Source organism: Cryptomeria japonica, chromosome 8, assembly GCF_030272615.1.
Source record: "Cryptomeria japonica chromosome 8, Sugi_1.0, whole genome shotgun sequence".
Classification (NCBI taxonomy): Eukaryota; Viridiplantae; Streptophyta; class Pinopsida; order Cupressales; family Cupressaceae; genus Cryptomeria; species Cryptomeria japonica.
In genome coordinates, this window is record NC_081412.1 from 247,775,286 (window position 1) to 247,788,839 (window position 13,554).

A 13,554-nucleotide genomic window follows, 5' to 3' on the forward strand; every position below is an offset into this window, starting at 1 on the left:
GACTTAGCCTATAAAATAGTGAAAAAGGGAATGAAAGTAGATTTATGTGAAGTGTTACTGAAAAACTTGTTTGAGAACCTGAACACAATAAGGAAGCCAAAAAAGAACAACTCGGCAAACACACTGAAGTTTGGTTCACTTCTTGTATGCATGTTTTTCTACTTTGAGAAGTTCTTTCCCTCAGTCGGTAAAGTAGTTTGGGAGCTACACCGACCTATCACCCATCAAATTAATGACTTTATCAAGAAATTGGGAGATAATTTTAATGATATCATGGATGACTACTTCAGCAAATTTCAAGAAAAGATGCACAACAGGTACCGGATTCCACCACAGTTGGTAGAGAAATATAAGGATGATATATGTTTTGAGGTAGACACCGATTACTGCTATGTGAATGTTGTAGAACCTAGGACTCAATCTTTGCCACCAATGGGTTACGAGATTGATTATGATATCACACAACAGCAAATTGATGCATATCTTACATTGCCAAGGCATGCTACTGAACTAAGATATGGAACTTATGAAGAAGTTAAGGAAAAGGTGAAAATGAGCATTGTAGTACCTAAAGCTACAAGAAAGGCTACAAAGATGATAAAGGTTTTATCTAAGAAATTCAGAGAAGAATCCTCCTCTACACATGTCAAAGGCACTCTTGTCATTACCGAAGAGGAATCTGAAGCTCAAGAGGCAGCAATAACATTGAGTACCAAGTTGCCTAAGGGAAAAGTTTTGAAAAGAAAGAAATAAGACACTACAAAGGCCCTACCGACTCCACCAACAAAGAGACCCAACACTAGAGCATCAGCTGCATCACCGAGTAAGAAACAAAAGAGTGTTACTATTCCCAAGGTAACCAAAACCTACAAGAAATCTACTCGGAGACTCATTTTGGCAAAAGAGTCTAGTGATACAGAATCAGAAGATGCCAACAAATTCCAGATTGTAAAAAGGAAAAAGGTAAATATTCATAGTGTTGAAAACTTTTGTGCCAATCTTAAAGAATATGGTGGATTTGCAGGATTTAGATATGTCAAGTATGAGACTAGGAATAAAGATGAGAAGCGACAAATTGAAGAAGTTGTCATCTGCACACTTCTAAAGTTTCGGCTAGCTCCATTAGAACTAGTAAAGTCACTTCCGAGTGAATTGTACTTACATATTGATAACAGGTGGAAATATGCAATGGACTCAGAGAAACAAATTAGAGAAAGAAGTCTACTCCATCTATTTCCTGATATGTCTGTAGCAGAAATAAAGGAGCATTTGACAACCTACAATTCTAAATTTCTTGTCAAATAGAGAGCCTTAAAATTGATGAATGGGCTATACATTGATGTAGAAAAGGAGACAAAAGCAAAGTAGCAGGAAATCTTCAAACTAAAAGATGTCGGTGAACAATCTCAAGTTGAAATTGTTGATGTCACCGAGCAAGATCCTGATGTCATCAAGCAAGGTCCTGATGCTACCAAGCAAGACCCGGCTGACACTATTCAAATTGATGAAGATGTCATGGATGCAAAAGCACCGGAGCAGGAAATGATAGAAGGCACTACCTATGCAAAGCTTGTATCTAGTGAATCTGTGATAGTACAAGTTCAGCCTTATCCACTGGTCAAGCCACCTATCTCTACCAAAGCTCCTAAAGATACAACACAAGGCACCGAAGGTCACAAGTCTGAAGCAGTAGAAGGTACAACTAAAGATCAGACCTCTCAAGCACCGTCAAGCACTGAAAATGTTACAGCTGAGACCCCCAATACCGAGACACCCAAGGACACCACAACGGCTACAGGAACCGACCAAAGTGTTGCCTCTATCGAGCAACCTACCGAGGGTCAGCAACCCTCACAAGCAATTGTCTTGGTACAACCAACCAAAGGTAAAGAGAAGAAAGTGAAAAAGCATAGTTTTAAAGTTGATTTTACTAAACCGATAGTGTTACCTAATGTGGATATCTCAAAATTAAAGGGGCAAGCACTTATTGATTTTGGTGAACTATGCAAAGCAAAGGCCGAACATAAAAAAATAGATGGCCATTCAAAAGAAGAATAAAGTACTACAGAAGGTGAAAACACTACTAACAGAAATGCTACCATCACCTACAGTGTCAACCGATGCAGCCATCCAAATTCAACTAGGTGAACTCCTTAATCAAATAGAAACATCTGGAGTTGATGCATCTGAGTACTTGAGCAAGCTAAAAGATAAAGTGCTTACTGCAAAAATGATAGAAGAGGTACAAAAAGATCTAGCTATAGGAAAAGTTAAGCTTGTCAAATTCATTGTTGAGTTGTCCCCTCAACTCAAGCATATTCTTTATTTATTTCAGAAACTTTGTACATTTTCCTTATTTATCAAAGATATCAAGAATAAAACTGATGCAATTGAGAAAGAGATCACCGATCTCTCAACTAAGTTGACCACAGAGCCAAATTCAGTTCAGAATTTTTATACCAAGCTTCAACAGCTCATGGCTCAATAGTTAGAACTCAGAAATGAAGAGCATAAGATTAGGATGGATATAATGACCCTCCAGACATTATTCCTTCCTCATCTTTCATCAGTTCAAGAACAGATTCACCGAGCTACACGCCTACCTACTACACAAGAGGGAAGCACTCTTGATGGCTTAATATCACTATTGGCTAATATTCAAGCACAAAATTCTTTAATGGAAAGTGTAAAGGATGCACTCTCAGTCGCACTCACCGATGCCCAGAAGAAGTATAAATCTATTTTTGATCAGTTACCACCCCCGGATGGAAATTAAGTTTTTAATGTTTGTCAAAAAAGGGGAGTAATATACTATATTTAGGGAGTGATATAGTTTTGATAATACAGTTTTGAATATTGTATACAAGGAGAATATACCGAGCAGAGTATACAGAGTATGCAGAGCAAGCAGAGAGCACACAAGCATAGAACCGAGCATACAAAATCAGATTTATGTACAGTATAATGATAAGGGGAGTATATCTGATTATACTATTTCATTGACTATTGTATATATTGTCATTTATAGTCATTTTGGAAAGTATATAGATATTTGAGTTATGACTTTGAAAGTAGTTTTTGTCAAACATCTCAACTAATGTCAAAAGGGGAGATTGTTACTACTTATCAAGTTGCCATTAGTTTTATATTCAAAGTCATACTATACATTCTAGTCAATTAGCACTACCGAATCATGCAGTCAGTATACACACAGAGAAGTCGGTATGCACAGTCTAGTCGGTTACAGAAGAAAGCAGTTATAGAACACAGTATACATTGAGCTATCTACCGAGTATCTTTTTGAGACTACCGAGCAGTAAAGATGACACACCAAGTTGATATTCACTGAGTGAAACGTGTTACCAGATACATTGAACCTAGACATGCATATGAAAACGTGTTACAAGATCGAGGCACATCTAACCGCTATTACATTGGAAATTGCACCAAAAGATTGTGTATGATTTTGAGATCAATCTAACCAATGAAATATTTTGTTTAGTTATTCATTCGATAAATCTTGTTTGTAAGATTGAAGCAATGAATTGGATCACCATTTTAAGAGATCTATTTATACAGCATGAGTTAAGAGCAAGGTGTGTGCATGTATGAATGTAGGAAGACTGTTACAGAGACACAGAGGTCACCGAGAAGGTTTTTCAGAGAACAGTCAAAGAATAAAGTAAACAGAAGGTTTTACTGAGTTGGGTTATTGAGGTATGCTATAAGCAAGGTAATCTTATTCTGAGCACATAGAATCTGCTATAACATTTCAGATGTAAAGATGTAGATATTTGTAATGATTTTATTGTAATATTATGAAGTTGAAAGAGAAACCTTTAACAATGTAAAAGACTCTAACCAAGTCTATAAATTGTAAAGCCTCTAACCAGGTGTAGCATTTAGAATAAATGTTGTAAAATCCTTTAGCAAGGTAGATCTAACAGATCTTGATACTCCTAACAGGGTAAGCTATCAGAAATAGCTAAATGTAGCTCTAACCGAGCATTCTTTATTATTGCAGTAGTGAAGTTGTGGGTGCCATCCCCACTGCAATTTTTCTCTCTAACCAAGAGTTTTTGCGTCACCAAAATATATGTGTTATGGAGTGAATCATGTATGATTGTTACCTATTTGTTTTAACTTTATTTTATGTTACTGCACTATTCGGTTTATGCATAACAGTAAAATTATTATTCAAGAAAAGTTTTGAAGTACTGATTCACCCCTCCCCTCTCAGTACATTAGCTTTCCATATTGGGCCTAACATATCATTCATTCAGGCTTGCAAGTAGGAGCACCCTCTTGGGTCTTGTGGAGCTCAAAGTGCAAAAGTCTTTTCATTGCCTTGTTCATTGGATTTTTATTGTCCTTAGTTTGTTGATAGAATAAGATCCTTGCCTAAAGCAACCTATCCCATTGTTTAGGCATTGCGTTTTATCCTTATAATTGAGGGTTGCAAGAAAAAACACCAATAGGTGTTAAGGAATCCTTCAATAAAAGCCACACTGTTAGGGGCATTAGTTATTTCAACCCATCTTGGTTTAGTTTTAACAACAATTTCTTAATGCTCAATGAAATATTTCCAAGATATAGCCTTAAAAATAGGCCTGCCCATATTCTAGAACCATTTTCTAAGAACTTTGTTATGCATATTAGAAGATTTGAATACAACCATGAAAAGAGACTAGTATGAACCATTCTACAAAAGGAAACATGGATACCCCTTTTTTCCACCCAAATTATAATGCCCTGCCAAGGAAACCCTAAGGATAATATCTAAATAAACATATGAATGCATAAAAATTTTAAGAAAAAAAAAGCATCTAAGATAAACATATGCATCTCATTAAAGAACAATAGCCCAAACCTCGAACTAGAAACAACTTGTTGATATGTGAAAATGAACAAGTAGAAGACTTAACACATGATATGCCAACCAAGCATAGGGACAGGTATCCAAATATGAAAGGTAAGGTCATAAAGGTTATTGGACATATAAAGGACCTTCCAAGAAGTAACTAGAGTCAACTTGGTAAATAAGACCATCTCTTAGGTCCTAGGTGTCACAGATGGGCTTTGACAAGCATCGACTCGGACACCAATTCCATCAACACCACTTAGAATCACTCTCAACACCATCAAGACACCTTAAGGGTTCCCCAAACACTACAAGCCCTAATAGGATTTTTTTATGAGGTCAAGATGAACCTCTTGCTAAACTCAACCACTAGATAGGAGTACCAACTAGGGATATTGATATCCTATTAGGGAAATAAAACACTTAGAGGACTCTAGCATAGAACTCCCTAGTCCTCTACATGTGCAAGCTTCTTAAAATCATGCATTTATCCACTTTATGCATTAGTGTCCTTTGTTTCCAGTTTCTCGTGTTATCATCCTCCGAAGGCACATTTATCCAAGGTATTGAGCAAATAGGTTGGACAATGGGACATAATGGACTCTTAGACACCATAGATACATTGGTGTGTTCCAAATACATATATGACACCTAATCATAAAGAAAAATATGAAAAGGTGTCAAGATGGAGTGTCAAACTACACCTCTAATCACTAGGGGTGACACTAGCAACAATATGTGAAGATCGGGTGGACTCTAAACATATCCAATCCACCCAAAACTTCCCAAATTGGATTCCAAAATTCTCAAAAAAGGAACAATTACACTTACATCGTATCACAAGGTTTTACAAGGCTTTTTAAGTTGTTTTGAATAGACCTCGATTGACTCTAAATTGCACACATCCACTTGAAATCCATCAAGGGTGCATAACAATGCTAAGAAGGTACAACAACACTCTCCAAGACACCATGTGAGTCATCTAGATTCATTTTAAGTACCAAAAAAAGTGTTCCTAAACACTTAACTAAGATTACAACATTGAGAAAAAAGAAAGGAAGCATAACCAATTGTGTCTAATACCAACACTGACACACACAAATCAATCTAATCCATTACCAATATCACATGATTGGATCCAACTCCATAAGAAGTGTTCAATTATACAATTACATCAATAATTACACTTATTTGAATCAATATACATAGTTTACATTTTGCAAGCAATGAATATCAAGAAGGTGAACTCTTGATGCCAATCCTTGAAGCCAAGTCCATTAGTTCCCAATGGTGGTTTGCAATGTCACCCAACCATGTGGAACTTGTAGGTCCACCCCACCATGCTCATTTAGATAGTTACATGGCCCAAACACTCAAACAATGAAGACACATGGGGATAGATGGGCATACACAAATGCACAACATAGAGTATACATATCATACATGAATAATACTTGTTGTAAATGAATCGGACATGGCATAGATGAACATAGAGTAGCATTAAAGCATCAAGGTGCCCAACAACAACAAGTCACCTTGAAAGAAGAGGACAATATCAAGAGAAACACTAAAATGAGAAAGAGAGACTGTATCAAGAGGCAACACCAAATTGTCATGAAGCACTATATTGAAAGTAATAACCAAAATGAGAGGAAAGAAACATCTCTTAATTTCTACTCAACTACTAGGACTTAGATACTAGAGTGTCAAGTGTAGGGAGTGTCATTATGTGTACTCGAAAGGATGGCACCACATGGAACCAGGTATCCTCTCGTATAGATAAGAATGTACAATCATGCAAGTCCCAATGTCACATGAGCATGGATGTCTCTCTAAACAAGTCCCAATGCTCCATGTGTAGGCATGCCTTCCCAAGACATCCTTAGCCTCATACTAGCACTCAAGGTATGCTTGGGGTATTCATTATCTTATTAATGTTTGAACCCACCCAAATTTTAATTAAATTGTCACTTGATTAAGAGACTCCCCAATGTAATTATTGGAAAGAGAAAGAAAAATTGAACGGTTTTTGTCACAGCCCTTTTTTGTAGCAAATGTTGTACTAGTAGGAGCAGGATTAGTCAAGTCATCTATAGGACATAAATGCTTTGTTTTCATTTCTTTGGATTTCACCCATTTTTTTTAAAACCCTTGGACCCAAGAATAACCATCGTGCCACTTTGGGTTAGGTGTGTGTTGGGAGCCACTCCCTCGACCCACTCTAATACCTAATCCTAAGGCTCATGATGTTCTACATAAATGAGGCACAATCAAAATCAATAACATGAACTTCCAATTTTAAACTCAAGGTACAATTGCCTAATATATCATCACTATTCATATTTAAGCTCATTTGCCCAATTATCCATATCCATATGCAAACAAATCTGAATTGATGCCAAAATAAAAATCTCATAAATATTATCCATTATGCCACATAAGAATATCACATTAAAATCATCAAAATTTAGTTTGTTGAAATATATCAAAAATGCCCAAAACTATCACATTTTAATGCACAAACGTCCAGTTGACCATATCAACATGAAAACAATTGTGACTCGATCCAAAATTAAAATATTATACATATTTTACATTATCGCTTATCATAATATCAATTCAAAATCATAAAATTCAAATTTTACAAATAATCACAAAAATACCCAAAACCAACCATAAGGCCATTCCACCATGGATCAACCTTCAAGAACACTAAATTTTCAAGATCAAAAAATTAAAAAAATAAAGATACACTTTTGGATCCGATATGCCCAACAACACAAATCCACACTCAAAATTACAATTAAGCCATTCAATAAAATTTGGACACCATAACATTATTAAGGATACATTTTTGAGAAATTCATTCAAATCTTTTGTTTAAAAAAATGAGATGGTTTACCATAAATGAAAGAAATATTTTAAATCACAATTTAGACCTATTGGAATAAAAAGGATTGAAAAACCAAGAAGAAATCATGAACTTACTCAAACTTGCACCAAAACTTCAAAAATGAAGATCTTTTCACAATCCAAATGATTGCAAAATCCCTTGGACAACAAGGAGAATCCACATAAACAAATTCAATGAGCTCCTAGTCAAAAAATTCATCCTTCCAGATCTTCCCCAATCAACAAACCATAAATCCATTGGAGGGTTTTGGAGCAAGAAAATCAAAAATAAACTAAGTGATTAAAAATTACTTTTATTTTCATAATATAAAACTCACTTACTATTCACTTTTTAAAATATGATTAAATTATACTTAATACTTGATTATAATCTCCTAAATTACTTGTTTAGCCTAATTATGCATTTGCCAATGTGATGAAAACTTATTAGGCACATTTTATCTTTTAAATGTTAAATTTTAACTAAAAACCATTTAAATGCATCTGTATATTAAAATCAACGATAAAATGCAACTTAAGCCTATATGCACATACAAATTTTACGAGCCGACCACACAAGATGGTTGGGTTTTCCAAACAATAGAAAGCATAGTAGCTAGGGTTCAAACCAATAAACACATGGAAGTTGCCCTTATTAAGGTATGATGGGTATGGTTTGAGGATGTTTGACCAGTGTGCTATCTCTTGTTAACCATCATTGGGGAAGGGTATTCTTACACTTATGGAGCCAGGTTGAGTCGATACTCAACACCTGCAACCACTCAACAAACATTATGGGTACCTATGCATGTACATCATAGCCAAATTATATATATATATATATATAAATATTTACCAATTGCAGCCAACATCATAACCATCATCAATACAACATAATATAATCATATCATCCTAGACCTAATAATTATGGAATCTAACATGTATGTCCAATTGCAATGATAAATATTTGGCATCTTGAACATAATTAAATATCATAAAATATCACTTGCTACATTTTAATAATTAATCAAATCAACATTACATTTCAACATTTCATATCAACATCTTAAATATGATAATTCCAAGTCATGACATTAGTCTATCTCATCACGCATCATAATGTCATAATCATAATTAATCCATGTTTAGCCAATATAATAATCCCAACAAATTAAATATCAAAATCAGGTGAAATATTACACCACATTTTTCTCAAGAATATAATCAGTAGCAGAACATTAGGTTCTCACAATCGATCTTAAGAAGGTATGCATGCATCTCAAATGAAATTAATTACAATAATCAAGGATCTGGAAACACACCATAGATCATGAGAGCACAACATAGAATAGACACTCAAAGGCAATGCATATACATGCATAGATCAATGTTGGAAACAAGGTCACATCATTACAATATATACACATCACCAAACTACAAATGGGAGAGGCCTTACACAAATTCATCCAATCATCAAAAAACTTTCTAGAAAGAATAGTTTTTTTGTTTAAGCAAGCAAACATTTCTTGATGATTCCTCTTTTTTTTTAACATTCTTTATTTCAGCATTAGGGGAAAATACCATTATTTTTTAAGGAAAGTAAGAGTTCTTTCCTTGCTCCTCTCCTTTTGAGGGTTTCACATCCTCAAACAGGCTATTGTTATCTCTTCCACCATATAACCTATTTGAAAAGAAAGCACCATGTAGAACAATATTATGTTCATTTGCTTACACTGCTTCTGTGTAAGACTTCTTAGATACTTGGATGAAGCCGCTAGTATCTTATTTCTCTATTGAATAGTAACCACCATTCTATTTTTTTTCCTCATTTCATGGTTCCCATTAACATTTTCTAGAGCTAAATCATGTGCCATTCGATGGATTTTGCTTTCCAAAGAGAAATTGTGCCCAGAGGATATCAATTCCCTCAGGCTCATTCATCTAAAGGACATAACAGACTAATAATTGGGGAAAGTAGCAAAACAAATATTGTTAAACATGCTCAGAAGATGTCAAAAACTAAAAAAACTAGAGACTCAAGATGTCAATAACCACATATTGTCCATCACAATCCACTTGGACAAAATGAAAAAGTTAAAAACAAAAAGAACCAAGAAAGACAATGAGTAAGAATTGATGAATAAATGATGAATAGTTAGTACCAAACTGGTACTGAGAGGGGGAGGTGAATCAGTACAGGCAAAAACACTTTTCCTGAACTGGTTTGACTGCAAACAGTGCACTTTGACTGGCAAGCACTAACACTGGTCTAAACCAGATTACTATCGGTAAAACACAATAAGAATGTCAAGGGCTTAAACCGGTAACCCTTAGCTTTCCATACAATCTAATACCTCATTTCCACTTCACCCTTATGCATAAACATGTAATCTATCATCAGAAATATAATGACTACTAGTTCAACATATTTTACCAATTTGACATAAAACACTAAACCATCACATGAAAGGTATCACACATGACACACTGATTTTTCATGTGGAAACCCAACTAGGAAAAACCATAGTGGGGATGAATACCCACAAGCTGTTCTTGAACTCTTTTGAAGTCCACTTTGTTAGGAGCCTAGTCTGGTTAGAGACTTTTACAATAGGCTTTGCTAGGAACTGATCCTGCTAGGGATCACCCGGTTAAGGGATGGCTAAATACCCAGTTAAAGGTTAGAACCCTGTTAAAGGTTACCTCGCAAGAGGATTTGAAGAACTCATTGAATTGAGTCACCCTGTTAAAGGATTTACACAAAAGCCTGTTAAAGCTACCCAGTTAAGGAATTTTCCAACTGTTGAAATGGTTAGAAGTCAACAAGTAATACACTGATTTGATAACAGCACTCAATGCCAAGGCAGATCCACTTAAGCTCCTTTTCTTCTGCAATCACACTCTACAGGTATCAACACACTTCTTCAGTCTAGCAAGAATCAAGTATCGCTCACTGGGATACACACATACCATTTGCCAACAACTTCAAAATGAAAAACATCATTGACCTTATAGGAAACAGATAGGTCGGTAGCATAAACCCTAAACCCTAAACATTTAGGTTTTACAATCTAGTCGGTTCAATCCTAACCGTTAATCATACTCCATCGATTACAATAGTCTTGAACAGATCTCAAGACGTTCTCCAATGTTCATTCTTTTCCGCTCCAGGAAGTTGATAACTCATTACGCGCTCTCCATCGTTTACATAGAATTCGCACATTCCCGAGGTAGATAGGATCACTCTCCATGCAATATCCTCAAGGAAATCCTTCACGCGCACAAGGCTAACATGGTAACACTTATCTGATCTTCATACAATGCTAACTCATCACAAGATGTCATCGATTGAATCACACAAGCTTGGAATCCATCAACCAGAAACCCTGAAGCTGAGACTACCAACCAGTAGTCATGCCAAATGAAACCCCAATACAAAACTTCCATTTACCAGTTCTTATTCCAACATACCAGTTCACCTTGAATAGACATACCGCTTCACTTTTTCACAAATACTGGTTTACATCATCATATTGGTTCTCTTTCCAGTTTGCTTACTACACCATATCGGTTCATACTTCAGCATATTGACATCAATGACAACATACAATATCATCATGTCATCATGCTCTGCACATATGCCAACAATCTCCCCCTTTGGCTTTGATGGCAATATACAAAGATATCTTTCTGCTTCAGCTTCACATCTTCTCCCCAACACTGCAGATATCTTCTCCACTTCACATCTTCTCCCCCTTTGACAACAATGCCAAAGTGGAGGCATACACATCTATGTTCCACTATGTTTCTCCCCCTAAGGAGTAGCATCCTTCAACACACCAATCCTGAAAAAGATATATCAATGTAAGACCTGACTGATGTGGAGCACACACCTTTAGTTCACCTCTTAAAGGGGCAACACCCCTAATTCACCTCTCAAATAGGTAAAGGTAGCCATTGGTAGAGACTTGGTGAATATGTTTGCTAACTGCTCCTTACTGGAAACATGTTCCAGTACAACTTCTTCATTCTGAACCTTTTCCCTCAATAAATGATACTTGAGCTCAAAGTTCTTGGTTCTAGCATGTAAAACTAGATTCTTGGAGATGTTAATTGCACTTGTGTTGTCACAAAATATACTTACCAGTTCAGATACATGAACTTTGAAGCCATTTAATACATGCTTAATCCAAATTGTCTGGGTGCAGTTCATAAATGTTGCAACATACTCTACTTCTGTTGTAGAATAAGAGATACAACTCTTCTTCTTACTCATCCATGAGACTAGTCTACCACCAAGAAAGAATGCACCACTAGTTGTGCTCTTCTAGTCATCCACATTACTAGCCCAGTCAGAATCTGTAAACACTTTCAGGTTGAAATCATTACTGTATGGATACCATAATCCATAGTCAATAGTTCCCTTCAGATATCTCAAAATCTGCCTTACTGATATCAAGTGGGATTCTCTTGGGGTTTTCTAGAATTGTGCAGTAATGCCCACTGCATGTGCAATGTCCAGTCTTCTATGTACTACATGGTGTAATTTACCAATCATTGATTGGTATTCCTTCTCATTTACCAACCTTGAGTCATCCTCTTTTGATAATTTATAACCAGTCACCATTGGTGTACCAACCGGTTTGATGTCTTCCATGCCAAAATTCTTCAACACCTCTTTGACATACTTGGACTGAGTGATAAAGATTCCATCTTTCATTTGTTGAATCTATAGTACAATGAAGAACTTAATCTCCCCTATAAGTGACATCTCAAATTCCTTTTTCATCTCATCTACAAAATCATGACTCATCTTGTCATCTCCTCCAAAAATTATGTCATCAACAAATACCTCACAGATTAGAATCTGATCACCTTCTGACTTCAAATAGATATTTCTATCTTCACTTGTTCTCTCAAATCCAAACTTCACAAGATGGGAGTGCAAGCGTTCATACCATGCTCTAGGTGTCTGCTTTAGTCTATACAAGGCTTTATGTAGCCTACACACCATGTCATTTTCTTCTGATAGGGCAAACCCATCTGGTTTCTCTATATACACCTCCTCTTCTAGTATTCCATTCAGGAATGCAGATTTTACATCCATTTGATATACTTTGAATCCCTTGAATGTTGCATATGCAAGAAGCATATGAACTCCTTCCAATCTGGCTACTGGAGCAAAGGTTTCTCCATAGTCTTCTCCTTCTTCTTGAGCATATCCTTTGCACACCAGTCTGGCTTTGTTTCTTACCACTGTGACATCTTCATTCAGCTTATTTCTAAAAACCCATTTGGTGCCTATGACATTTTTATGCTCAGGTCTGGGTACTAGAGACCATGTACCATTCTTTTCTATCTGGTCAAGTTCCTCTTCCATTGCCTTGATCTAGTCTTCATCTTTATGTCCCTCTTTGAATGTTTTAGGCTCAAATTCAAAGATCATGCAAGAGTTTTCTCTGACCTTTCTTCTTGTAAGAATTCCTGCATCCTTGTCTCCTATGATCTGCTTTGGATCATGATTCAGTTTTACATACCTAGGAATGATCATAGTTGTTTCCTCTTGCTTTTCTTCTTCATCCTCATCTTCATCAGCATCAGCATCTACCGGTGTAGGAGCATTGTTACTGGTGCTAGGCTATTTCTTAACCGATTCCCAGAAGGTTACTACCGATTCATCTCCTACTTGCTCACTATCAGTTTCCTCATATTTCTCAGAGGTTTCATCAACTCTAACATTGATGCTTTCAATAATTCTCTGAGTCCTATTGTTGAAACATTTGAGAGCTTTACTCTTTGTG